General features: G+C 41.7%; 21 non-coding genes across 21 annotated transcripts; 9 read left to right on the forward strand and 12 right to left on the reverse strand.

The window, feature by feature from the left end:
* Positions 1 to 673: 673 nt before the first annotated feature.
* Positions 674 to 755, reverse strand: TRNAS-UGA (transfer RNA serine (anticodon UGA)). The gene has a single exon. It is a non-coding gene; the product is annotated as a tRNA-Ser (tRNA).
* Positions 756 to 2,178: 1,423 nt separating this feature from the next.
* TRNAT-AGU (transfer RNA threonine (anticodon AGU)) lies at positions 2,179 to 2,252 on the forward strand. Its single transcript has one exon. It is a non-coding gene; the product is annotated as a tRNA-Thr (tRNA).
* A 551-nt stretch (positions 2,253 to 2,803) lies between these two features.
* Positions 2,804 to 2,885, reverse strand: TRNAS-UGA (transfer RNA serine (anticodon UGA)). The gene has a single exon. It is a non-coding gene; the product is annotated as a tRNA-Ser (tRNA).
* A 1,423-nt stretch (positions 2,886 to 4,308) lies between these two features.
* On the forward strand, positions 4,309 to 4,382 carry TRNAT-AGU (transfer RNA threonine (anticodon AGU)). The gene has a single exon. It is a non-coding gene; the product is annotated as a tRNA-Thr (tRNA).
* Positions 4,383 to 4,933: 551 nt separating this feature from the next.
* On the reverse strand, positions 4,934 to 5,015 carry TRNAS-UGA (transfer RNA serine (anticodon UGA)). Its single transcript has one exon. It is a non-coding gene; the product is annotated as a tRNA-Ser (tRNA).
* A 1,423-nt stretch (positions 5,016 to 6,438) lies between these two features.
* TRNAT-AGU (transfer RNA threonine (anticodon AGU)) lies at positions 6,439 to 6,512 on the forward strand. Its single transcript has one exon. It is a non-coding gene; the product is annotated as a tRNA-Thr (tRNA).
* A 550-nt stretch (positions 6,513 to 7,062) lies between these two features.
* Positions 7,063 to 7,144, reverse strand: TRNAS-UGA (transfer RNA serine (anticodon UGA)). The gene has a single exon. It is a non-coding gene; the product is annotated as a tRNA-Ser (tRNA).
* Positions 7,145 to 9,192: 2,048 nt separating this feature from the next.
* TRNAS-UGA (transfer RNA serine (anticodon UGA)) lies at positions 9,193 to 9,274 on the reverse strand. Its single transcript has one exon. It is a non-coding gene; the product is annotated as a tRNA-Ser (tRNA).
* Positions 9,275 to 10,697: 1,423 nt separating this feature from the next.
* TRNAT-AGU (transfer RNA threonine (anticodon AGU)) lies at positions 10,698 to 10,771 on the forward strand. The gene has a single exon. It is a non-coding gene; the product is annotated as a tRNA-Thr (tRNA).
* Positions 10,772 to 11,322: 551 nt separating this feature from the next.
* Positions 11,323 to 11,404, reverse strand: TRNAS-UGA (transfer RNA serine (anticodon UGA)). Its single transcript has one exon. It is a non-coding gene; the product is annotated as a tRNA-Ser (tRNA).
* Positions 11,405 to 12,827: 1,423 nt separating this feature from the next.
* Positions 12,828 to 12,901, forward strand: TRNAT-AGU (transfer RNA threonine (anticodon AGU)). Its single transcript has one exon. It is a non-coding gene; the product is annotated as a tRNA-Thr (tRNA).
* A 551-nt stretch (positions 12,902 to 13,452) lies between these two features.
* TRNAS-UGA (transfer RNA serine (anticodon UGA)) lies at positions 13,453 to 13,534 on the reverse strand. The gene has a single exon. It is a non-coding gene; the product is annotated as a tRNA-Ser (tRNA).
* A 1,422-nt stretch (positions 13,535 to 14,956) lies between these two features.
* On the forward strand, positions 14,957 to 15,030 carry TRNAT-AGU (transfer RNA threonine (anticodon AGU)). The gene has a single exon. It is a non-coding gene; the product is annotated as a tRNA-Thr (tRNA).
* Positions 15,031 to 15,582: 552 nt separating this feature from the next.
* On the reverse strand, positions 15,583 to 15,664 carry TRNAS-UGA (transfer RNA serine (anticodon UGA)). The gene has a single exon. It is a non-coding gene; the product is annotated as a tRNA-Ser (tRNA).
* Positions 15,665 to 17,712: 2,048 nt separating this feature from the next.
* TRNAS-UGA (transfer RNA serine (anticodon UGA)) lies at positions 17,713 to 17,794 on the reverse strand. Its single transcript has one exon. It is a non-coding gene; the product is annotated as a tRNA-Ser (tRNA).
* A 1,409-nt stretch (positions 17,795 to 19,203) lies between these two features.
* On the forward strand, positions 19,204 to 19,277 carry TRNAT-AGU (transfer RNA threonine (anticodon AGU)). The gene has a single exon. It is a non-coding gene; the product is annotated as a tRNA-Thr (tRNA).
* Positions 19,278 to 19,828: 551 nt separating this feature from the next.
* TRNAS-UGA (transfer RNA serine (anticodon UGA)) lies at positions 19,829 to 19,910 on the reverse strand. The gene has a single exon. It is a non-coding gene; the product is annotated as a tRNA-Ser (tRNA).
* Positions 19,911 to 21,333: 1,423 nt separating this feature from the next.
* On the forward strand, positions 21,334 to 21,407 carry TRNAT-AGU (transfer RNA threonine (anticodon AGU)). Its single transcript has one exon. It is a non-coding gene; the product is annotated as a tRNA-Thr (tRNA).
* A 551-nt stretch (positions 21,408 to 21,958) lies between these two features.
* On the reverse strand, positions 21,959 to 22,040 carry TRNAS-UGA (transfer RNA serine (anticodon UGA)). Its single transcript has one exon. It is a non-coding gene; the product is annotated as a tRNA-Ser (tRNA).
* A 1,407-nt stretch (positions 22,041 to 23,447) lies between these two features.
* TRNAT-AGU (transfer RNA threonine (anticodon AGU)) lies at positions 23,448 to 23,521 on the forward strand. The gene has a single exon. It is a non-coding gene; the product is annotated as a tRNA-Thr (tRNA).
* A 552-nt stretch (positions 23,522 to 24,073) lies between these two features.
* On the reverse strand, positions 24,074 to 24,155 carry TRNAS-UGA (transfer RNA serine (anticodon UGA)). Its single transcript has one exon. It is a non-coding gene; the product is annotated as a tRNA-Ser (tRNA).
* Between the last annotated feature and the right edge of the window lie 530 nt (positions 24,156 to 24,685).

Consider the following 24,685-nt stretch of genomic DNA (forward strand, 5'->3'; position numbering starts at 1 on the left):
ATATGCAGGGCCTCACAGTGACACCAGGACAGAAAGTACAGTGGTGAGTTGTAAAACAGAGTAGGTGCTGTGGCGCCTGTCTAGTAAACAGGAGATCCTGAGTTCGAATCTCAGCAGTACCTTTTGTTTTACACAACCTCATAGAAGAGGTACTGTTAGATAATAGACTCATTCTTTGTAAACCCAGTTGGTCCTATTATATTTAGGGCTCCCGGTTTTATGGTGTTTATTTTTTTGACATTTCCGTCTGTATCTATCCATATTTAATTTGTTGTCAACTTTATCTGTATTCATCCATATTTATTATGGATTTGTTGAGAAAAATAAAGCTGAAACTGGTATATTTCCATATTTATTTAACCAATAAATATGCAGCCATGCTTTAATGTCTGCCAGGTGTTAGTGATATGAACAAACGCAGAAGATAAATCAATTCACTTATATGAGAGTATGCGCATTTCAGTATCAGTTTGGTTTTGTGAAGTGAAAAGATGTTTTTAAGCTGCACTGCCATCAAAGTACAACATGGGAAGCAGTAATGCAAGCTTCAAACGACAGGTGCAGCACACTTAGCACAAGAGCAGCAAAGACACAATTATGCGGATATGCAGATGGTTACGAACCACATAATTCGTTTCCACGTCAAAATGTAATGACATAATAAAATAGAAAGCGTAGTCAGCAGGATTCGAAACTGCGCGGTGAGACACCAACGGATTTCAAGTCCATCGCCTTAACCACTCGGCCACAACTACACCTTTCAAGATGTGCACTCACTCATAAATAAGCTGTAATGTGGTCTTTAGTATGGGTAAAAGATGTTAGTTAATGAAGGGAAGGCGCAGACAATATTGAGCACATAATCTTCTTTAAAAGGTTATAAACTGTGTTCTCTGGAGAATCACAGAAGAAGGCGCAGCAAGGGTCCAGTTCTATGAAAGTGAAGGGAGGGGCAGGTATGAGAGATTGGGTAAGGAGTACAGAGAAAAAGGTACAGGAAGTGAAGGGTTAAGGATTGAGAGCCCAGTGAGTGACAGTGTGTGGTATGGATTAAGCTTGGGTGTGAGATGAACCTGCATAGCATTGAGCATGCGAGTGCTACCAAGCCTAGACCAGTACCTTTCTGGATGAGTGTGGCAGATGGGAGGGTCTGCGGATGATTCTTGCCTTCAATCCATCTTTTCTGGGGAGTGATGGTCGTGCAACTCTTGTTATTGAAGCACGTTCAGTGCAGCTCATTAAATACTATCTGTGTTCTTTGGTGATGCTCCCCGGTGTGTGCGAATTGGTGCAGGATTATTGGAGCGCTTCAATGTCTTGGCCTGAAACTATGATGGGTCAGCAATGGCCTGTCTGTCTGTCTATTCAATGTCTCTGTGTACAGTCACTGCCTCTTCAGTTTCAATAGAACTCCTTTAGTATCACATTATGCTTTGGCCGATTAGGTCAGTTGGTTAGAGCATGGTGCTAGTAACACCAAGGCTGTGAGTTCGATCTCCGTACGGGCAACACCTTTTCCATAAAGTAGAAAAGAAATCCATTAAAAAACAAGGCTATAAAAACACCATATAGGGTTGTTGTTTATTCTGGTAATTTACTGAGCTCTGGTGGCTGATGTTTGGACCAGGACCAGGGTGAGTATTGCTATAGCCATGTAAAGGGCACTGCGGGCTATCAGCCCTCCTTGCTGTGATACCCGCCTCTGCCAAGTTTTCTTGGGTCTCTCAAAGTGCACTTTGTGAAGCGCTGTTTGAACATGGACGCGTCACTTAGGTGACACTTTCTCTCCGTGAGTTGCGGTTCCTCTGCTTCTTGGTGGGATGTCCAGAGGCCACGAGAGGTGAAGGAAAGAGCACATGGGTAATGTAGGCATCAGGAATGATCTTGTGTATATTGGTGACCTTTAAATAATTGTAATCTGGTTTAGTTTAACGAATGCATTGAGCCCCTGGCCCATCAGTGTAAAACTTTAGAAAATAAATACAGATACGTACGTATAATGATATTAGTTTTTCATGACCCTCTTTGTAATATTTCCATCTTAATATCAGATTTTTCTTCTCCATTTTCTTTTCGGTAGCAGCTGAAAAATATCAAATCTTTCAAGACAGAAAAATATGCAGGGCCTCACAGTGACACCAGGACAGAAGGTACAGTGGTGAGTCGTGAAACAGAGTAGGTGCTGTGGCTTAGTTGGTTAAAGCACCTGTCTAGTAAACAGGAGATCCTGAGTTCGAATCTCAGCAGTACCTTTTGTTTTACACAACCTCATAGAAGAGGTACTGTTAGATAATAGACTCATTCTTTGTAAACCCAGTTGGTCCTATTATATTTAGGGCTCCCGGTTTTATGGTGTTTATTTTTTTGACATTTCCGTCTGTATTTATCCATATTTAATTTCTTGTCAACTTTATCTGTATTCATCCATATTTATTATGGGTTTTGTGAGAAAAATAAAGCTGAAACTGGTATATTTCCATATTTATTTAACCAATAAATATGCAGCCATGCTTTAATGTCTGCCAGGTGTTAGTGATATGAACAAATGCAGAAGATACATCAATTCACTTATATGAGAGTATGCGCATTTCAGTATCAGTTTGGTTTCGTGAAGTGAAAAGATGTTTTTAAGCTGCACTGCCATCAAAGTACAACATGGGAAGCAGTAATGCAAGCTTCAAACAACAGGTGCAGCACACTTACCACACGAGTAGCAAAGACACAATTATGCGGATATGCAGATGGTTACGAACCACATAATTAGTTTCCACGTCAAAATGTAATGACATAATAAAAAGGAAAGCGTAGTCGGCAGGATTCGAACCTGCGCAGGGAGACCCCAATGGATTTCAAGTCCATCGCCTTAACCACTCGGCCACGACTACACTTTTCAAGATGTGCACTCACTCATAAATAAGCTGTAAATTGGTCTATAGTATGGGTAAAAGATGTTAGGTAATGAAGGGAAGGCGCAGACTATATTGAGCACATAATCTTCTTTATAAGGTTATAAACTGTGTTCTCTGGAGAATCACAGAAGAAGGCGCAGCAAGGGTCCAGCTCTATGAAAGTGAAGGGAGGGGCAGGTATGAGAGATTGGGTAAGGAGTACAGAGAAAAAGGTACAGGAAGTGAAGGGTTAAGGATTGAGAGCCCAGTGAGTGACAGTGTGTGGTATGGATTAAGCTCGGGTGTGAGATGAACCTGCATAGCATTGAGCATGCGAGTGCTACCAAGCCGAGACCAGTACCTTTCTGGATGAGTGTGGCAGATGGGAGGGTCTGCGGATGATTCTTGCCTTCAATCCATCTTTTCTGGGGAGTGATGGTCGTGCAGCTCTTGTTATTGAAGAACGTTCAGTGCAGCTCATTAAATACTATCTGTGTTCTTTGGTGATGATCCCCGGTGTGTGCGAATTGGTGCAGGATTATTGGAGCGCTTCAATGTCTTGGCCTGAAACTATGATGGGTCAGCAATGGCCTGTCTGTCTGTCTATTCAATGTCTCTGTGTACAGTCACTGCCTCTTCAGTTTCAATAGAACTCCTTTAGTATCACATTATACTTTGGCCGGTTAGGTCAGTTGGTTAGAGCATGGTGCTAGTAACACCAAGGCTGTGAGTTCGATCTCCGTACGGGCAACACCTTTTCCATAAAGTAGAAAAGAAATCCATTAAAAAACAAGGCTATAAAAACACCATATAGGGTTGTTGTTTATTCTGGTAATTTACTGAGCTCTGGTGGCTGATGTTTGGACCAGGACCAGGGTGAGTATTGCTATAGCCATGTAAAGGGCACTGCGGGTTATCAGCCCTCCTTGCTGTGATATCCGCCTCTGCCAAGTTTTCTTGGGTCTCTCAAAGTGCACTTTGTGAAGCGCTGTTTGAACATGGACGTGTCACTTAGGTGACACTTTCTCTCCGTGAGTTGCGGTTCCTCTGCTTCTTGGTGGGATGTCCAGAGGCCACGAGAGGTGAAGGAAAGAGCACATGGGTAATGTAGGCATCAGGAATGATCTTGTGTATATTGGTGACCTTTAAATAATTGTAATCTGGTTTAGTTTACCGAATGCATTGAGCCCCTGGCCCATCAGTGTAAAACTTTAGAAAATAAATACAGATACGTACAAATAATGATATTAGTTTTTCATGACCCTCTTTGTAATATTTCCATCTTAATATCAGATTTTTCTTCTCCATTTTCTTTTCGGTAGCAGCTGAAAAATATCAAATCTTTCAAGACAGAAAAATATGCAGGGCCTCACAGTGACACCAGGACAGAAGGTACAGTGGTGAGTTGTAAAACAGAGTAGGTGCTGTGGCTTAGTTGGTTAAAGCGCCTGTCTAGTAAACAGGAGATCCTGAGTTCGAATCTCAGCAGTACCTTTTGTTTTACACAACCTCATAGAAGAGGTACTGTTAGATAATAGACTCATTCTTTGTAAACCCAGTTGGTCCTATTATATTTAGGGCTCCCGGTTTTATGGTGTTTATTTTTTTGACATTTCCGTCTGTATTTATCCATATTTAATTTGTTGTCAACTTTATCTGTATTCATCCATATTTATTATGCGTTTTGTGAGAAAAATAAAGCTGAAACTGGTATATTTCCATATTTATTTAACCAATAAATATGCAGCCATGCTTTAATGTCTGCCAGGTGTTAGTGATATGAACAAATGCAGAAGATAAATCAATTCACTTATATGAGAGTATGCGCATTTCAGTATCAGTTTGGTTTTGTGAAGTGAAAAGATGTTTTTAAGCTGCACTGCCATCAAAGTACAACATGGGAAGCAGTAATCCAAGCTTCAAACAACAGGTGCAGCACACTTGGCACAAGAGTAGCAAAGACACAATTATGCGGATATGCAGATGTTTACGAACCACATAATTAGTTTCCACGTCAAAATGTAATGACATAATAAAAAGGAAAGCGTAGTCGGCAGGATTCGAACCTGCGCGGGGAGACACCAATAGATTTCAAGTCCATTCCCTCAACCACTCGGCCACGACTACACCTTTCAAGATGTGCACTCACTCATAAATAAGCTGTAATGTGGTCTATAGTATTGGTAAAAGATGTTAGTTAATGAAAGGAAGGCGCAGACAATATTGAGCACATAATCTTCTTTATAAGGTTATAAACTGTGTTCTCTGGAGAATCACAGAAGAAGGCGCAGCAAGGGTCCAGTTCTATGAAAGTGAAGGGAGGGGCAGGTATGAGAGATTGGGTAAGGAGTAAAGAGAAAAAGGTACAGGAAGTGAAGGGTTAAGGATTGAGAGCCCAGTGAGTGACAGTGTGTGGTATGGATTAAGCTTGGGTGTGAGATGAACCTGCATAGCATTGAGCATGCGAGTGCTACCAAGCCGAGACCAGTACCTTTCTGGATGAGTGTGGCAGATGGGAGGGTCTGCGGATGATTCTTGCCTTCAATCCATCTTTTCTGGGGAGTGATGGTCGTGCAGCTCTTGTTATTGAAGCACGTTCAGTGCAGCTCATTAAATACTATCTGTGTTCTTTGGTGATGCTCCCCGGTGTGTGCGAATTGGTGCAGGATTATTGGAGCGCTTCAATGTCTTGGCCTGAAACTATGATGGGTCAGCAATGGCCTGTCTGTCTGTCTATTCAATGTCTCTGTGTACAGTCACTGCCTCTTCAGTTTCAATAGAACTCCTTTAGTATCACATTATGCTTTGGCCAGTTAGGTCAGTTGGTTAGAGCATGGTGCTAGTAACACCAAGGCTGTGAGTTCGATCTCCGTACGGGCAACACCTTTTCCATAAAGTAGAAAAGAAATCCATTAAAAAACAAGGCTATAAAAACACCATATAGGGTTGTTGTTTATTCTGGTAATTTACTGAGCTCTGGTGGCTGATGTTTGGACCAGGACCAGGGTGAGTATTGCTATAGCCATGTAAAGGGCACTGCGGGCTATCAGCCCTCCTTGCTGTGATACCCGCCTCTGCCAAGTTTTCTTGGGTCTCTCAAAGTGCACTTTGTGAAGCGCTGTTTGAACATGGACGCGTCACTTAGGTGACACTTTCTCTCCGTGAGTTGCGGTTCCTCTGCTTCTTGGTGGGATGTCCAGAGGCCACGAGAGGTGAAGGAAAGAGCACATGGGTAATGTAGGCATCAGGAATGATCTTGTGTATATTGGTGACCTTTAAATAATTGTAATCTGGTTTAGTTTAACGAATGCATTGAGCCCCTGGCCCATCAGTGTAAAGCTTTAGAAAATAAATACAGATACGTACGTATAATGATATTAGTTTTTCATGACCCTCTTTGTAATATTTCCATCTTAATATCAGATTTTTCTTCTCCATTTTCTTTTCGGTAGCAGCTGAAAAATATCAAATCTTTCAAGACAGAAAAATATGCAGGGCCTCACAGTGACACCAGGACAGAAGGTACAGCGGAGAGTCGTGAAACAGAGTAGGTGCTGTGGCTTAGTTGGTTAAAGCGCCTGTCTAGTAAACAGGAGATCCTGAGTTCGAATCTCAGCAGTACCTTTTGTTTTACACAACCTCATAGAAGAGGTACTGTTAGATAATAGACTCATTCTTTGTAAACCCAGTTGGTCCTATTATATTTAGGGCTCCCGGTTTTATGGTGTTTATTTTTTTGACATTTCCGTCTGTATCTATCCATATTTAATTTGTTGTCAACTTTATCTGTATTCATCCATATTTATTATGGATTTGTTGAGAAAAATAAAGCTGAACCGGTATATTTCCATATTTATTTAACCAATAAATATGCAGCCATGCTTTAATGTCTGCCAGGTGTTAGTGATATGAACAAATGCAGAAGATAAATCAATTCACTTATATGAGAGTATGCGCATTTCAGTATCAGTTTGGTTTTGTGAAGTGAAAAGATGTTTTTAAGCTGCACTGCCATCAAAGTACAACATGGGAAGCAGTAATGCAAGCTTCAAACGACAGGTGCAGCACACTTAGCACAAGAGCAGCAAAGACACAATTATGCGGATATGCAGATGGTTACGAACCACATAATTAGTTTCCACGTCAAAATGTAATGACATAATAAAAAGGAAAGCGTAGTCAGCAGGATTCGAAACTGCGCGGTGAGACACCAACGGATTTCAAGTCCATCGCCTTAACCACTCGGCCACGACTACACCTTTCAAGATGTGCACTCACTCATAAATAAGCTGTAATGTGGTCTATAGTATGGGTAAAATATGTTAGTTAATGATGGGAAGGCGCAGACAATATTGAGCACATAATCTTCTTTATAAGGTTATAAACTGTGTTCTCTGGAGAATCACAGAAGAAGGCGCAGCAAGGGTCCAGTTCTATGAAAGTGAAGGGAGGGGCAGGTATGAGAGATTGGGTAAGGAGTACAGAGAAAAAGGTACAGGAAGTGAAGGGTTAAGGATTGAGAGCCATGTGAGTGACAGTGTGTGGTATGGATTAAGCTTGGGTGTGAGATGAACCTGCATAGCATTGAGCATGCGAGTGCTACCAAGCCTAGACCAGTACCTTTCTGGATGAGTGTGGCAGATGGGAGGGTCTGCGGATGATTCTTGCCTTCAATCCATCTTTTCTGGGGAGTGATGGTCGTGCAGCTCTTGTTATTGAAGCACGTTCAGTGCAGCTCATTAAATACTATCTGTGTTCTTTGGTGATGCTCCCCGGTGTGTGCGAATTGGTGCAGGATTATTGGAGCGCTTCAATGTCTTGGCCTGAAACTATGATGGGTCAGCAATGGCCTGTCTGTCTGTCTATTCAATGTCTCTGTGTACAGTCACTGCCTCTTCAGTTTCAATAGAACTCCTTTAGTATCACATTATGCTTTGGCCGGTTAGGTCAGTTGGTTAGGGCATGGTGCTAGTAACACCAAGGCTGTGAGTTCGATCTCCGTACGGGCAACACCTTTTCCATAAAGTAGAAAAGAAATCCATTAAAAAACAAGGCTATAAAAACACCATATAGGGTTGTTGTTTATTCTGGTAATTTACTGAGCTCTGGTGGCTGATGTTTGGACCAGGACCAGGGTGAGTATTGCTATAGCCATGTAAAGGGCACTGCGGTCTATCAGCCCTCCTTGCTGTGATACCCGCCTCTGCCAAGTTTTCTTGGGTCTCTCAAAGTGCACTTTGTGAAGCGCTGTTTGAACATGGACGCGTCACTTAGGTGACACTTTCTCTCCGTGAGTTGCGGTTCCTCTGCTTCTTGGTGGGATGTCCAGAGGCCACGAGAGGTGAAGGAAAGAGCACATGGGTAATGTAGGCATCAGGAATGATCTTGTGTATATTGGTGACCTTTAAATAATTGTAATCTGGTTTAGTTTAACGAATGCATTGAGCCCCTGGCCCATCAGTGTAAAACTTTAGAAAATAAATACAGATACGTACGTATAATGATATTAGTTTTTCATGACCCTCTTTGTAATATTTCCATCTTAATATCAGATTTTTCTTCTCCATTTTCTTTTCGGTAGCAGCTGAAAAATATCAAATCTTTCAAGACAGAAAAATATGCAGGGCCTCACAGTGACACCAGGACAGAAGGTACAGTGGTGAGTCGTGAAACAGAGTAGGTGCTGTGGCATAGTTGGTTAAAGCGCCTGTCTAGTAAACAGGAGATCCTGAGTTCGAATCTCAGCAGTACCTTTTGTTTTACACAACCTCATAGAAGAGGTACTGTTAGATAATAGACTCATTCTTTTTAAACCCAGTTGGTCCTATTATATTTAGGGCTCCCGGTTTTATGGTGTTTATTTTTTTGACATTTCCGTCTGTATTTATCCATATTTAATTTGTTGTCAACTTTATCTGTATTCATCCATATTTATTATGGGTTTTGTGAGAAAAATAAAGCTGAAACTGATATATTTCCATATTTATTTAACCAATAAATATGCAGCCATGCTTTAATGTCTGCCAGGTGTTAGTGATATGAACAAATGCAGAAGATACATCAATTCACTTATATGAGAGTATGCGCATTTCAGTATCAGTTTGGTTTTGTGAAGTGAAAAGATGTTTTTAAGCTGCACTGCCATCAAAGTACAACATGGGAAGCAGTAATGCAAGCTTCAAACAACAGGTGCAGCACACTTAGCACAAGAGTAGCAAAGACACAATTATGCGGCTATGCAGATGGTTACGAACCACATAATTAGTTTCCACGTCAAAATGTAATGACATAATAAAAAGGAAAGCGTAGTTGGCAGGATTCGAAACTGCGCGGTAAGACACCAATGGATTTCAAGTCCATCGCCTTAACCACTCGGCCACGACTACACCTTTCAAGATGTGCACTCACTCATAAATAAGCTGTAATGTGGTCTATAGTATGGGTAAAAGATGTTAGTTAATGAAGGGAAGGCGCAGACAATATTGAGCACATAATCTTCTTTATAAGGTTATAAACTGTGTTCTCTGGAGAATCACAGAAGAAGGCGCAGCAAGGGTCCAGTTCTATGAAAGTGAAGGGAGGGGCAGGTATGAGAGATTGGGTAAGGAGTACAGAGAAAAAGGTACAGGAAGTGAAGGGTTAAGGATTGAGAGCCCAGTGAGTGACAATGTGTGGTATGGATTAAGCTTGGGTGTGAGATGAACCTGCATAGCATTGAGCATGCGAGTGCTACCAAGCCTAGACCAGTAACTTTCTGGATGAGTGTGGCAGATGGGAGGGTCTGTGGATGATTCTTGCCTTCAATCCATCTTTTCTGGGGAGTGATGGTCGTGCAGCTCTTGTTATTGAAGCACGTTCAGTGCAGCTCATTAAATACTATCTGTGTTCTTTGGTGATGCTCCCCGGTGTGTGCGAATTGGTGCAGGATTATTGGAGCGCTTCAATGTCTTGGCCTGAAACTATGATGGGTCAGCAATGGCCTGTCTGTCTGTCTATTCAATGTCTCTGTGTACAGTCACTGCCTCTTCAGTTTCAATAGAACTCCTTTAGTATCACATTATGCTTTGGCTGGTTAGGTCAGTTGGTTAGAGCATGGTGCTAGTAACACCAAGGCTGTGAGTTCGATCTCCGTACGGGCAACACCTTTTCCATAAAGTAGAAAAGAAATCCATTAAAAAACAAGGCTATAAAAACACCATATAGGGTTGTTGTTTATTCTGGTAATTTACTGAGCTCTGGTGGCTGATGTTTGGACCAGGACCAGGGTGAGTATTGCTATAGCCATGTAAAGGGCACTGCGGGCTATCAGCCCTCCTTGCTCTGATACCCGCCTCTGCCAAGTTTTCTTGGGTCTCTCAAAGTGCACTTCGTGAAGCGCTGTTTGAACATGGACGCGTCACTTAGGTGACACTTTCTCTCCGTGAGTTGCAGTTCCTCTGCTTCTTGGTGGGATGTCCAGAGGCCACGAGAGGTGAAGGAAAGAGCACATGGGTAATGTAGGCATCAGGAATGATCTTGTGTATATTGGTGACCTTTAAATAATTGTAATCTGGTTTAGTTTAACGAATGCATTGAGCCCCTGGCCCATCAGTGTAAAACTTTAGAAAATAAATACAGATACTTACGTATAATGATATTAGTTTTTCATGACCCTCTTTGTAATATTTCCATCTTAATATCAGATTTTTCTTCTCCATTTTCTTTTCGGTAGCAGCTGAAAAATATCAAATCTTTCAAGACAGAAAAATATGCAGGGCCTCACAGTGACACCAGGACAGAAGGTACAGTGGTGAGTCGTGAAACAGAGTAGGTGCTGTGGCTTAGTTGGTTAAAGCACCTGTCTAGTAAACAGGAGATCCTGAGTTCGAATCTCAGCAGTACCTTTTGTTTTACACAACCTCATAGAAGAGGTACTGTTAGATAATAGACTCATTCTTTGTAAACCCAGTTGGTCCTATTATATTTAGGGCTCCCGGTTTTATGGTGTTTATTTTTTTGACATTTCCGTCTGTATTTATCCATATTTAATTTCTTGTCAACTTTATCTGTATTCATCCATATTTATTATGGGTTTTGTGAGAAAAATAAAGCTGAAACTGGTATATTTCCATATTTATTTAACCAATAAATATGCAGCCATGCTTTAATGTCTGCCAGGTGTTAGTGATATGAACAAATGCAGAAGATACATCAATTCACTTATATGAGAGTATGCGCATTTCAGTATCAGTTTGGTTTCGTGAAGTGAAAAGATGTTTTTAAGCTGCACTGCCATCAAAGTACAACATGGGAAGCAGTAATGCAAGCTTCAAACAACAGGTGCAGCACACTTAGCACAAGAGTAGCAAAGACACAATTATGCGGATATGCAGATGGTTACGAACCACATAATTAGTTTCCACGTCAAAATGTAATGACATAATAAAAAGGAAAGCGTAGTCGGCAGGATTCGAACCTGCGCAGGGAGACCCCAATGGATTTCAAGTCCATCGCCTTAACCACTCAGCCACGACTACACTTTTCAAGATGTGCACTCACTCATAAATAAGCTGTAAATTGGTCTATAGTATGGGTAAAAGATGTTAGGTAATGAAGGGAAGGCGCAGACAATATTGAGCACATAATCTTCTTTATAAGGTTATAAACTGTGTTCTCTGGAGAATCACAGAAGAAGGCGCAGCAAGGGTCCAGCTCTATGAAAGTGAAGGGAGGGGCAGGTATGAGAGATTGGGTAAGGAGTACAGAGAAAAAGGTACAGGAAGTGAAGGGTTAAGGATTGAGAGCCCAGTGAGTGACAGTGTGTGGTATGGATTAAGCTCGGGTGTGAGATGAACCTGCATAGCATTGAGCATGCGAGTGCTACCAAGCCGAGACCAGTACCTTTCTGGATGAGTGTGGCAGATGGGAGGGTCTGCGGATGATACTTGCCTTCAATCCATCTTTTCTGGGGAGTGATGGTCGTGCAGCTCTTGTTATTGAAGAACGTTCAGTGCAGCTCATTAAATACTATCTGTGTTCTTTGGTGATGATCCCCGGTGTGTGCGAATTGGTGCAGGATTATTGGAGCGCTTCAATGTCTTGGCCTGAAACTATGATGGGTCAGCAATGGCCTGTCTGTCTGTCTATTCAATGTCTCTGTGTACAGTCACTGCCTCTTCAGTTTCAATAGAACTCCTTTAGTATCACATTATGCTTTGGCCGGTTAGGTCAGTTGGTTAGAGCATGGTGCTAGTAACACCAAGGCTGTGAGTTCGATCTCCGTACGGGCAACACCTTTTCCATAAAGTAGAAAAGAAATCCATTAAAAAACAAGGCTATAAAAACACCATATAGGGTTGTTGTTTATTCTGGTAATTTACTGAGCTCTGGTGGCTGATGTTTGGACCAGGACCAGGGTGAGTATTGCTATAGCCATGTAAAGGGCACTGCGGGTTATCAGCCCTCCTTGCTGTGATATCCGCCTCTGCCAAGTTTTCTTGGGTCTCTCAAAGTGCACTTTGTGAAGCGCTGTTTGAACATGGACGTGTCACTTAGGTGACACTTTCTCTCCGTGAGTTGCGGTTCCTCTGCTTCTTGGTGGGATGTCCAGAGGCCACGAGAGGTGAAGGAAAGAGCACATGGGTAATGTAGGCATCAGGAATGATCTTGTGTATATTGGTGACCTTTAAATAATTGTAATCTGGTTTAGTTTAACGAATGCATTGAGCCCCTGGCCCATCAGTGTAAAACTTTAGAAAATAAATACAGATACGTACGTATAATGATATTAGTTTTTCATGACCCTCTTTGTAATATTTCCATCTTAATATCAGATTTTTCTTCTCCATTTTCTTTTCGGTAGCAGCTGAAAAATATCAAATCTTTCAAGACAGAAAAATATGCAGGGCCTCACAGTGACACCAGGACAGAAGGTACAGTGGTGAGTTGTGAAACAGAGTAGGTGCTGTGGCTTAGATGGTTAAAGCGCCTGTCTAGTAAACAGGAGATCCTGAGTTCGAATCTCAGCAGTACCTTTTGTTTTACACAACCTCATAGAAGAGGTACTGTTAGATAATAGACTCATTCTTTGTAAACCCAGTTGGTCCTATTATATTTAGGGCTCCCGGTTTTATGGTGTTTATTTTTTTGACATTTCCATCTGTATTTATCCATATTTAATTTGTTGTCAACTTTATCTGTATTCATCCATATTTATTATGGGTTTTGTGAGAAAAATAAAGCTGAAACTGGTATATTTCCATATTTATTTAACCAATAAATATGCAGCCATGCTTTAATGTCTGCCAGGTGTTAGTGATATGAACAAATGCAGAAGATAAATCAATTCACTTATATGAGAGTATGCGCATTTCAGTATCAGTTTGGTTTTGTGAAGTGAAAAGATGTTTTTAAGCTGCACTGCCATCAAAGTACAACATGGGAAGCAGTAATCCAAGCTTCAAACAACAGGTGCAGCACACTTGGCACAAGAGTAGCAAAGACACAATTATGCGGATATGCAGATGTTTACGAACCACATAATTAGTTTCCACGTCAAAATTTAATGACATAATAAAAAGGAAAGCGTAGTCGGCAGGATTCGAACCTGCGCGGGGAGACCCCAATCGATTTCAAGTCCATCACCTTAACCACTCGGCCACGACTACACCTTTCAAGATGTGCACTCACTCATAAATAAGCTGTAATGTGGTCTATAGTATGGGTAAAAGATGTTAGTTAAAGAAGGGATGGCGCAGACAATATTCAGCACATAATCTTCTTTATAAGGTTATAAACTGTGTTCTCTGGAGAATCACAGAAGAAGGCGCAGCAAGGGTCCAGTTCTATGAAAGTGAAGGGAGGGGCAGGTATGAGAGATTGGGTAAGGAGTAAAGAGAAAAAGGTACAGGAAGTGAAGGGTTAAGGATTGAGAGCCCAGTGAGTGACAGTGTGTGGTATGGATTAAGCTTGGGTGTGAGATGAACCTGCATAGCATTGAGCATTCGAGTGCTACCAAGCCGAGACCAGTACCTTTCTGGATGAGTGTGGCAGATGGGAGGGTCTGCGGATGATTCTTGCCTTCAATCCATCTTTTCTGGGGAGTGATGGTCGTGCAGCTCTTGTTATTGAAGCACGTTCAGTGCAGCTCATTAAATACTATCTGTGTTCTTTGGTGATGCTCCCCGGTGTGTGCGAATTGGTGCAGGATTATTGGAGCGCTTCAATGTCTTGGCCTGAAACTATGATGGGTCAGCAATGGCCTGTCTGTCTGTCTATTCAATGTCTCTGTGTACAGTCACTGCCTCTTCAGTTTCAATAGAACTCCTTTAGTATCACATTATACTTTGGCCGGTTAGGTCAGTTGGTTAGAGCATGGTGCTAGTAACACCAAGGCTGTGAGTTCGATCTCCATACGGGCAACACCTTTTCCATAAAGTAGAAAAGAAATCCATTAAAAAACAAGGCTATAAAAACACCATAAAGGTTTTTGTTTATTCTGGTAATTTACTGAGCTCTGCTGGCTGATGTTTGGACCAGGACCAGGGTGAGTATTGCTATAGCCATGTAAAGGGCACTGCGGGCTATCAGCCCTCCTTGCTGTGATACCCGCCTCTGCCAAGTTTTCTTGGGTCTCTCAAAGTGCACTTTGTGAAGCGCTGTTTGAACATGGACGTGTCACTTAGGTGACACTTTCTCTCCGTGAGTTGCGGGTCCTCTGCTTCTTGGTGGGATGTCCAGAGGCCACGAGAGGTGAAGGAAAGAGCACATGGGTAATGTAGGCATCAGGAATGATCTTGTGTATATTGGTGACCTTTAAATAATTGTAATCTGGTTTAGTTTACCGAATGCATTGAGCCCCTGGCCCATCAGTGTAAAACTTTAGAAAATAAATACAGATACGTACGTATAATGATATTAGTTTTTCATGACCCTCTTTGTAATATTTCCATCTTAATATCAGATTTTTCTTCTCCATTTTCTTTTCGGTAGCAGCTGAAAAATATCAAATCTTTCAAGACAGAAAAATATGCAGGGCCTCACAGTGACACCAGGACAGAAGGTACAGTGGTGAGTTGTAAAACAGAGTAGGTGCTGTGGCTTAGTTGGTTAAAGCGCCTGTCTAGTAAACAGGAGATCCTGAGTTCGAATCTCAGCAGTACCTTTTGTTTTACACAACCTCATAGAAGAGGTACTGTTAGATAATAGACTCATTCTTTGTAAACCCAGTTGGTCCTATTATATTTAGGGCTCCCGGTTTTATGGTGTTTATTTTTTTGACATTTCCGTCTGTATTTATCCATATTTAATTTGTTGTCAACTTTATCTGTATTCATCCATATTTATTATGGGTTTTGTGAGAAAAATAAAGCTGAAACTGGTATATTTCCATATTTATTTAACCAATAAATATGCAGCCATGCTTTAATGTCTGCCAGGTGTTAGTGATATGAACAAATGCAGAAGATAAATCAATTCACTTATATGAGAGTATGCGCATTTCAGTATCAGTTTAGTTTTTATGAAGTGAAAAGATGTTTTTAAGCTGCACTGCCATCAAAGTACAACATGGGAAGCAGTAATGCAAGCTTCAAACAACAGGTGCAGCACACTTAGCACAAGAGCAGCAAAGACACAATTATGCGGATATGCAGATGGTTACGAACCACATAATTAGTTTCCACGTCAAAATGTAAAGACATAATAAAAAGGAAAGCGTAGTCAGCAGGATTCGAAACTGCGCGGTGAGACACCAACGGATTTCAAGTCCATCGCCTTAACCACTCGGCCACGACTACACCTTTCAAGATGTGCACTCACTCATAGATAAGCTGTAATGTGGTCTATAGTATGGGTAAAAGATGTTAGTTAATGAAGGGAAGGCGCAGACAATATTGAGCACATAATCTTCTTTATAAGGTTATAAACTGTGTTCTCTGGAGAATCACAGAAGAAGGCGCAGCAAGGGTCCAGTTCTATGAAAGTGAAGGGAGGGGCAGGTATGAGAGATTGGGTAAGGAGTACAGAGAAAAAGGTACAGGAAGTGAAGGGTTAAGGATTGAGAGCCCAGTGAGTGACAGTGTGTGGTATGGATTAAGCTTGGGTGTGAGATGAACCTGCATAGCATTGAGCATGCGAGTGCTACCAAGCCTAGACCAGTACCTTCCTGGATGAGTGTGGCAGATGGGAGGGTCTGCGGATGATTCTTGCCTTCAATCCATCTTTTCTGGGGAGTGATGGTCGTGCAGCTCTTGTTATTGAAGCACGTTCAGTGCAGCTCATTAAATACTATCTGTGTTCTTTGGTGATGCTCCCCGGTGTGTGCGAATTGGTGCAGGATTATTGGAGCGCTTCAATGTCTTGGCCTGAAACCATGATGGGTCAGCAATGGCCTGTCTGTATGTCTATTCAATGTCTCTGTGTACAGTCACTGCCTCTTCAGTTTCAATAGAACTCCTTTAGTATCACATTATGCTTTGGCCGGTTAGGTCAGTTGGTTAGAGCATGGTGCTAGTAACACCAAGGCTGTGAGTTCGATCTCCGTACGGGCAACACCTTTTCCATAAAGTAGAAAAGAAATCCATTAAAAAACAAGGCTATAAAAACACCATATAGGGTTGTTGTTTATTCTGGTAATTTACTGAGCTCTGGTGGCTGATGTTTGGACCAGGACCAGGGTGAGTATTGCTATAGCCATGTAAAGGGCACTGCGGGCTATCAGCCCTCCTTGCTGTGATACCCGCCTCTGCCAAGTTTTCTTGGGTCTCTCAAAGTGCACTTTGTGAAGCGCTGTTTGAACATGGACGCGTCACTTAGGTGACACTTTCTCTCCGTGAGTTGCGGTTCCTCTGTTTCTTGGTGGGATGTCCAGAGGCCACGAGAGGTGAAGGAAAGAGCACATGGGTAATGTAGGCATCAGGAATGATCTTGTGTATATTGGTGACCTTTAAATAATTGTAATCTGGTTTAGTTTAACGAATGCATTGAGCCCCTGGCCCATCAGTGTAAAACTTTAGAAAATAAATACAGATACGTACGTATAATGATATTCGTTTTTCATGACCCTCTTTGTAATATTTCCATCTTAATATCAGATTTTTCTTCTCCATTTTCTTTTCGGTAGCAGCTGAAAAATATCAAATCTTTCAAGACAGAAAAATATGCAGGGCCTCACAGTGACACCAGGACAGAAGGTACAGTGGTGAGTCGTGAAACAGAGTAGGTGCTGTGGCTTAGTTGGTTAATGCGCCTGTCTAGTGAACAGGAGATCCTGAGTTCGAATCTCAGCAGTACCTTTTGTTTTACACAACCTCATAGAAGACGTACTGTTAGATAATAGACTCATTCTTTGTAAACCCAGTTGGTTCTATTATATTTAGGGCTCCCGGTTTTATGGTGTTTATTTTTTTGACATTTCCGTCTGTATTTATCCATATTTAATTTGTTGTCAACTTTATCTGTATTCATCCATATTTATTATGGGTTTTGTGAGAAAAATAAAGCTGAAACTGGTATATTTCCATATTTATTTAACCAATAAATATGCAGCCATGCTTTAATGTCTGCCAGGTGTTAGTGATATGAACAAATGCAGAAGATACATCAATTCACTTATATGAGAGTATGCGCATTTCAGTATCAGTTTGGTTTTGTGAAGTGAAAAGATGTTTTTAAGCTGCACTGCCATCAAAGTACAACATGGGAAGCAGTAATGCAAGCTTCAAACAACAGGTGCAGCACACTTAGCACAAGAGTAGCAAAGACACAATTATGCGGATATGCAGATGGTTACGAACCACATAATTAGTTTCCACGTCAAAATGTAATGACATAATAAAAAGGAAAGCGTAGTCGGCAGGATTCGAAACTGCGCGGTAAGACACCAATGGATTTCAAGTCCATCGCCTTAACCACTCGGCCACGACTACACCTTTCAAGATGTGCACTCACTCATAAATAAGCTGTAATGTGGTCTATAGTATGGGTAAAAGATGTTAGTTAATGAAGGGAAGGCGCAGACAATATTGAGCACATAATCTTCTTTATAAGGTTATAAACTGTGTTCTCTGGAGAATCACAGAAGAAGGCGCAGCAAGGGTCCAGTTCTATGAAAGTGAAGGGAGGGGCAGGTATGAGAGATTGGGTAAGGAGTACAGAGAAAAAGGTACAGGAAGTGAAGGGTTAAGGATTGAGAGCCCAGTGAGTGACAATGTGTGGTATGGATTAAGCTTGGGTGTGAGATGAACCTGCATAGCATTGAGCATGCGAGTGCTACCAAGCCTAGACCAGTACCTTTCTGGATGAGTGTGGCAGATGGGAGGGTCTGCGGATGATTCTTGCCTTCAATCCATCTTTTCTGGGGAGTGATGGTCGTGCAGCTCTTGTTATTGAAGCACGTTCAGTGCAGCTCATTAAATACTATCTGTGTTCTTTGGTGATGCTCCCCGGTGTGTGCGAATTGGTGCAGGATTATTGGAGCGCTTCAATGTCTTGGCCTGAAACTATGATGGGTCAGCAATGGCCTGTCTGTCTGTCTGTACAGTCACTGCCTCTTCAGTTTCAATAGAACTCCTTTAGTATCACATTATACTTTGGCCGGTTAGGTCAGTTGGTTAGAGCATGGTGCTAGTAACACCAAGGCTGTGAGTTCGATCTCCGTACGGGCAACACCTTTTCCATAAAGTAGAAAAGAAATCCATTAAAAAACAAGGCTATAAAAACACCATATAGGGTTGTTGTTTATTCTGGTAATTTACTGAGCTCTGGTGGCTGATGTTTGGACCAGGACCAGGGTGAGTATTGCTATAGCCATGTAAAGGGCACTGCGGGCTATCAGCCCTCCTTGCTGTGATACTCGCCTCTGCCAAGTTTTCTTGGGTCTCTCAAAGTGCACTTTGTGAAGCGCTGTTTGAACATGGACGCGTCACTTAGGTGACACTTTCTCTCCGTGAGTTGCAGTTCCTCTGCTTCTTGGTGGGATGTCCAGAGGCCACGAGAGGTGAAGGAAAGAGCACATGGGTAATGTAGGCATCAGGAATGATCTTGTGTGTATTGGTGACCTTTAAATAATTGTAATCTGGTTTAGTTTAACGAATGCATTGAGCCCCTGGCCCATCAGTGTAAAACTTTAGAAAATAAATACAGATACGTACGTATAATGATATTAGTTTTTCATGACCCTCTTTGTAATATTTCCATCTTAATATCAGATTTTTCTTCTCCATTTTCTTTTCGGTAGCAGCTGAAAAATATCAAATCTTTCAAGACAGAAAAAATATGCAGGGCCTCACAGTGACACCAGGACAGAAGGTACAGTGGTGAGTCGTGAAACAGAGTAGGTGCTGTGGCTTAGTTGGTTAAAGCACCTGTCTAGTAAACAGGAGATCCTGAGTTCGAATCTCAGCAGTACCTTTTGTTTTACACAACCTCATAGAAGAGGTACTGTTAGATAATAGACTCATTCTTTGTAAACCCAGTTGGTCCTATTATATTTAGGGCTCCCGGTTTTATGGTGTTTATTTTTTTGACATTTCCGTCTGTATTTATCCATATTTAATTTGTTGTCAACTTTATCTGTATTCATCCATATTTATTATGGGTTTTGTGAGAAAAATAAAGCTGAAACTGGTATATTTCCATATTTATTTAACCAATAAATATGCAGCCATGCTTTAATGTCTGCCAGGTGTTAGTGATATGAACAAATGCAGAAGATACATCAATTCACTTACATGAGAGTATGCGCATTTCAGTATCAGTTTGGTTTTGTGAAGTGAAAAGATGTTTTTAAGCTGCACTGCCATCAAAGTACAACATGGGAAGCAGTAATGCAAGCTTCAAACAACAGGTGCAGCACACTTAGCACAAGAGTAGCAAAGACACAATTATGCGGATATGCAGATGGTTACGAACCACATAATTAGTTTCCACGTCAAAATGTAATGACATAATAAAAAGGAAAGCGTAGTCGGCAGGATTCGAAACTGCGCGGTGAGACACCAATGGATTTCAAGTCCATCGCCTTAACCACTCGGCCACGACTACACCTTTCAAGATGTGCACTCACTCATAAATAAGCTGTAATGTGGTCTATAGTATGGGTAAAAGATGTTAGTTAATGAAGGGAAGGCGCAGACAATATTGAGCACATAATCTTCTTTATAAGGTTATAAACTGTGTTCTCTGGAGATTCACAGAAGAAGGCGCAGCAAGGGTCCAGTTCTATGAAAGTGAAGGGAGGGGCAGGTATGAGAGATTTGGTAAGGAGTACAGAGAAAAAGGTACAGGAAGTGAAGGGTTAAGGATTGAGAGCCCAGTGAGTGACAGTGTGTGGTATGGATTAAGCTTGGGTGTGAGATGAACCTGCATAGCATTGAGCCTGTGAGTGCTACCAAGCCGAGACCAGTACCTTTCTGGATGAGTGTGGCAGATGGGAGGGTCTGCGGATGATTCTTGCCTTCAATCCATCTTTTCTGGGGAGTGATGGTCGTGCAGCTCTTGTTATTGAAGCACGTTCAGTGCAGCTCATTAAATACTATCTGTGTTCTTTGGTGATGCTCCCCGGTGTGTGCGAATTGGTGCAGGATTATTGGAGCGCTTCAATGTCTTGGCCTGAAACTATGATGGGTCAGCAATGGCCTGTCTGTCTGTCTATTCAATGTCTCTGTGTACAGTCACTGCCTCTTCAGTTTCAATAGAACTCCTTTAGTATCACATTATGCTTTGGCCGGTTAGGTCAGTTGGTTAGAGCATGGTGCTAGTAACACCAAGGCTGTGAGTTCGATCTCCGTACGGGCAACACCTTTTCCATAAAGTAGAAAAGAAATCCATTAAAAAACAAGGCTATAAAAACACCATATAGGGTTGTTGTTTATTCTGGTAATTTACTGAGCTCTGGTGGCTGATGTTTGGACCAGGACCAGGGTGAGTATTGCTATAGCCATGTAAAGGGCACTGCGGGCTATCAGCCCTCCTTGCTGTGATACCCGCCTCTGCCAAGTTTTCTTGGGTCTCTCAAAGTGCACTTTGTGAAGCGCTGTTTGAACATGGACGCGTCACTTAGGTGACACTTTCTCTCCGTGAGTTGCGGTTCCTCTGCTTCTTGGTGGGATGTCCAGAGGCCACGAGAGGTGAAGGAAAGAGCACATGGGTAATGTAGGCATCAGGAATGATCTTGTGTATATTGGTGACCTTTAAATAATTGTAATCTGGTTTAGTTTAACGAATGCATTGAGCCCCTGGCCCATCAGTGTAAAACTTTAGAAAATAAATACAGATACGTACGTATAATGATATTAGTTTTTCATGACCCTCTTTGTAATATTTCCATCTTAATATCAGATTTTTCTTCTCCATTTTCTTTTCGGTAGCAGCTGAAAAATATCACATCTTTCAAGACAGAAAAATATGCAGGGCCTCACAGTGACACCAGGACAGAAGGTACAGTGGTGAGTCGTGAAACAGAGTAGGTGCTGTGGCTTAGTTGGTTAAAGCGCCTGTCTAGTGAACAGGAGATCCTGAGTTCGAATCTCAGCAGTACCTTTTGTTTTACACAACCTCATAGAAGACGTACTGTTAGATAATAGACTCATTCTTTGTAAACCCAGTTGGTCCTATTATATTTAGGGCTCCCGGTTTTATGGTGTTTATTTTTTTGACATTTCTGTCTGTATTTATCCATATTTAATTTGTTGTCAACTTTATCTGTATTCATCCATATTTATTATGGGTTTTGTGAGAAAAATAAAGCTGAAACTGGTATATTTCCATATTTATTTAACCAATAAATATGCAGCCATGCTTTAATGTCTGCCAGGTGTTAGTGATATGAACAAATGCAGAAGATACATCAATTCACTTATATGAGAGTATGCGCATTTCAGTATCAGTTTGGTTTTGTGAAGTGAAAAGATGTTTTTAAGCTGCACTGCCATCAAAGTACAACATGGGAAGCAGTAATGCAAGCTTCAAACAACAGGTGCAGCACACTTGGCACAAGAGTAGCAAAGACACAATTATGCGGATATGCAGATGTTTACGAACCACATAATTAGTTTCCACGTCAAAATGTAATGACATAATAAAAAGGAAAGCGTAGTCGGCAGGATTCGAACCTGCGCGGGGAGACCCCAATGGATTTCAAGTCCATCGCCTTAACCACTCGGCCACGACTACACCTTTCAAGATGTGCACTCACTCATAAATAAGCTGTAATGTGGTCTATAATATGGGTAAAAGATGTTAGTTAATGAAGGGATGGCGCAGACAATATTCAGCACATAATCTTCTTTATAAGGTTATAAACTGTGTTCTCTGGAGAATCACAGAAGAAGGCGCAGCAAGGGTCCAGTTCTATGAAAGTGAAGGGAGGGGCAGGTATGAGAGATTGGGTAAGGAGTAAAGAGAAAAAGGTACAGGAAGTGAAGGGTTAAGGATTGAGAGCCCAGTGAGTGACAGTGTGTGGTATGGATTAAGCTTGGGTGTGAGATGAACCTGCATAGCATTGAGCATTCGAGTGCTACCAAGCCGAGACCAGTACCTTTCTGGATGAGTGTGGCAGATGGGAGGGTCTGCGGATGATTCTTGCCTTCAATCCATCTTTTCTGGGGAGTGATGGTCGTGCAGCTCTTGTTATTGAAGCACGTTCAGTGCAGCTCATTAAATACTATCTGTGTTCTTTGGTGATGCTCCCCGGTGTGTGCGAATTGGTGCAGGATTATTGGAGCGCTTCAATGTCTTGGCCTGAAACTATGATGGGTCAGCAATGGCCTGTCTGTCTGTCTGTACAGTCACTGCCTCTTCAGTTTCAATAGAACTCCTTTAGTATCACATTATACTTTGGCCGGTTAGGTCAGTTGGTTAGAGCATGGTGCTAGTAACACCAAGGCTGTGAGTTCGATCTCCGTACGGGCAACACCTTTTCCATAAAGTAGAAAAGAAATACATTAAAAAACAAGGCTATAAAAACACCATAAAGGTTTTTGTTTATTCTGGTAATTTACTGAGCTCTGCTGGCTGATGTTTGGACCAGGACCAGGGTGAGTATTGCTATAGCCATGTAAAGGGCACTGCGGGCTATCAGCCCTCCTTGCTGTGATACCCGCCTCTGCCAAGTTTTCTTGGGTCTCTCAAAGTGCACTTTGTGAAGCGCTGTTTGAACATGGACGTGTCACTTAGGTGACACTTTCTCTCCGTGAGTTGCGGTTCCTCTGCTTCTTGGTGGGATGTCCAGAGGCCACGAGAGGTGAAGGAAAGAGCACATGGGTAATGTAGGCATCAGGAATGATCTTGTGTATATTGGTGACCTTTAAATAATTGTAATCTGGTTTAGTTTACCGAATGCATTGAGCCCCTGGCCCATCAGTGTAAAACTTTAGAAAATAAATACAGATACGTACGTATAATGATATTAGTTTTTCATGACCCTCTTTGTAATATTTCCATCTTAATATCAGATTTTTCTTCTCCATTTTCTTTTCGGTAGCAGCTGAAAAATATCAAATCTTTCAAGACAGAAAAATATGCAGGGCCTCACAGTGACACCAGGACAGAAGGTACAGTGGTGAGTTGTAAAACAGAGTAGGTGCTGTGGCTTAGTTGGTTAAAGCGCCTGTCTAGTAAACAGGAGATCCTGAGTTCGAATCTCAGCAGTACCTTTTGTTTTACACAACCTCATAGAAGAGGTACTGTTAGATAATAGACTCATTCTTTGTAAACCCAGTTGGTCCTATTATATTTAGGGCTCCCGGTTTTATGGTGTTTATTTTTTTGACATTTCCGTCTGTATTTATCCATATTTAATTTGTTGTCAACTTTATCTGTATTCATCCATATTTATTATGGGTTTTGTGAGAAAAATAAAGCTGAAACTGGTATATTTCCATATTTATTTAACCAATAAATATGCAGCCATGCTTTAATGTCTGCCAGGTGTTAGTGATATGAACAAATGCAGAAGATAAATCAATTCACTTATATGAGAGTATGCGCATTTCAGTATCAGTTTAGTTTTTATGAAGTGAAAAGATGTTTTTAAGCTGCACTGCCATCAAAGTACAACATGGGAAGCAGTAATGCAAGCTTCAAACAACAGGTGCAGCACACTTAGCACAAGAGCAGCAAAGACACAATTATGCGGATATGCAGATGGTTACGAACCACATAATTAGTTTCCACGTCAAAATGTAAAGACATAATAAAAAGGAAAGCGTAGTCAGCAGGATTCGAAACTGCGCGGTGAGACACCAACGGATTTCAAGTCCATCGCCTTAACCACTCGGCCACGACTACACCTTTCAAGATGTGCACTCACTCATAAATAAGCTGTAATGTGGTCTATAGTATGGGTAAAAGATGTTAGTTAATGAAGGGAAGGCGCAGACAATATTGAGCACATAATCTTCTTTATAAGGTTATAAACTGTGTTCTCTGGAGAATCACAGAAGAAGGCGCAGCAAGGGTCCAGTTCTATGAAAGTGAAGGGAGGGGCAGGTATGAGAGATTGGGTAAGGAGTACAGAGAAAAAGGTACAGGAAGTGAAGGGTTAAGGATTGAGAGCCCAGTGAGTGACAGTGTGTGGTATGGATTAAGCTTGGGTGTGAGATGAACCTGCATAGCATTGAGCATGCGAGTGCTACCAAGCCTAGACCAGTACCTTTCTGGATGAGTGTGGCAGATGGGAGGGTCTGCGGATGAGTCTTGCCTTCAATCCATCTTTTCTGGGGAGTGATGGTCGTGCAGCTCTTGTTATTGAAGCACGTTCAGTGCAGCTCATTAAATACTATCTGTGTTCTTTGGTGATGCTCCCCGGTGTGTGCGAA

This window comes from Triturus cristatus, chromosome 4_2 (assembly GCF_964204655.1).
Source record: "Triturus cristatus chromosome 4_2, aTriCri1.1, whole genome shotgun sequence".
Classification (NCBI taxonomy): Eukaryota; Metazoa; Chordata; class Amphibia; order Caudata; family Salamandridae; genus Triturus; species Triturus cristatus.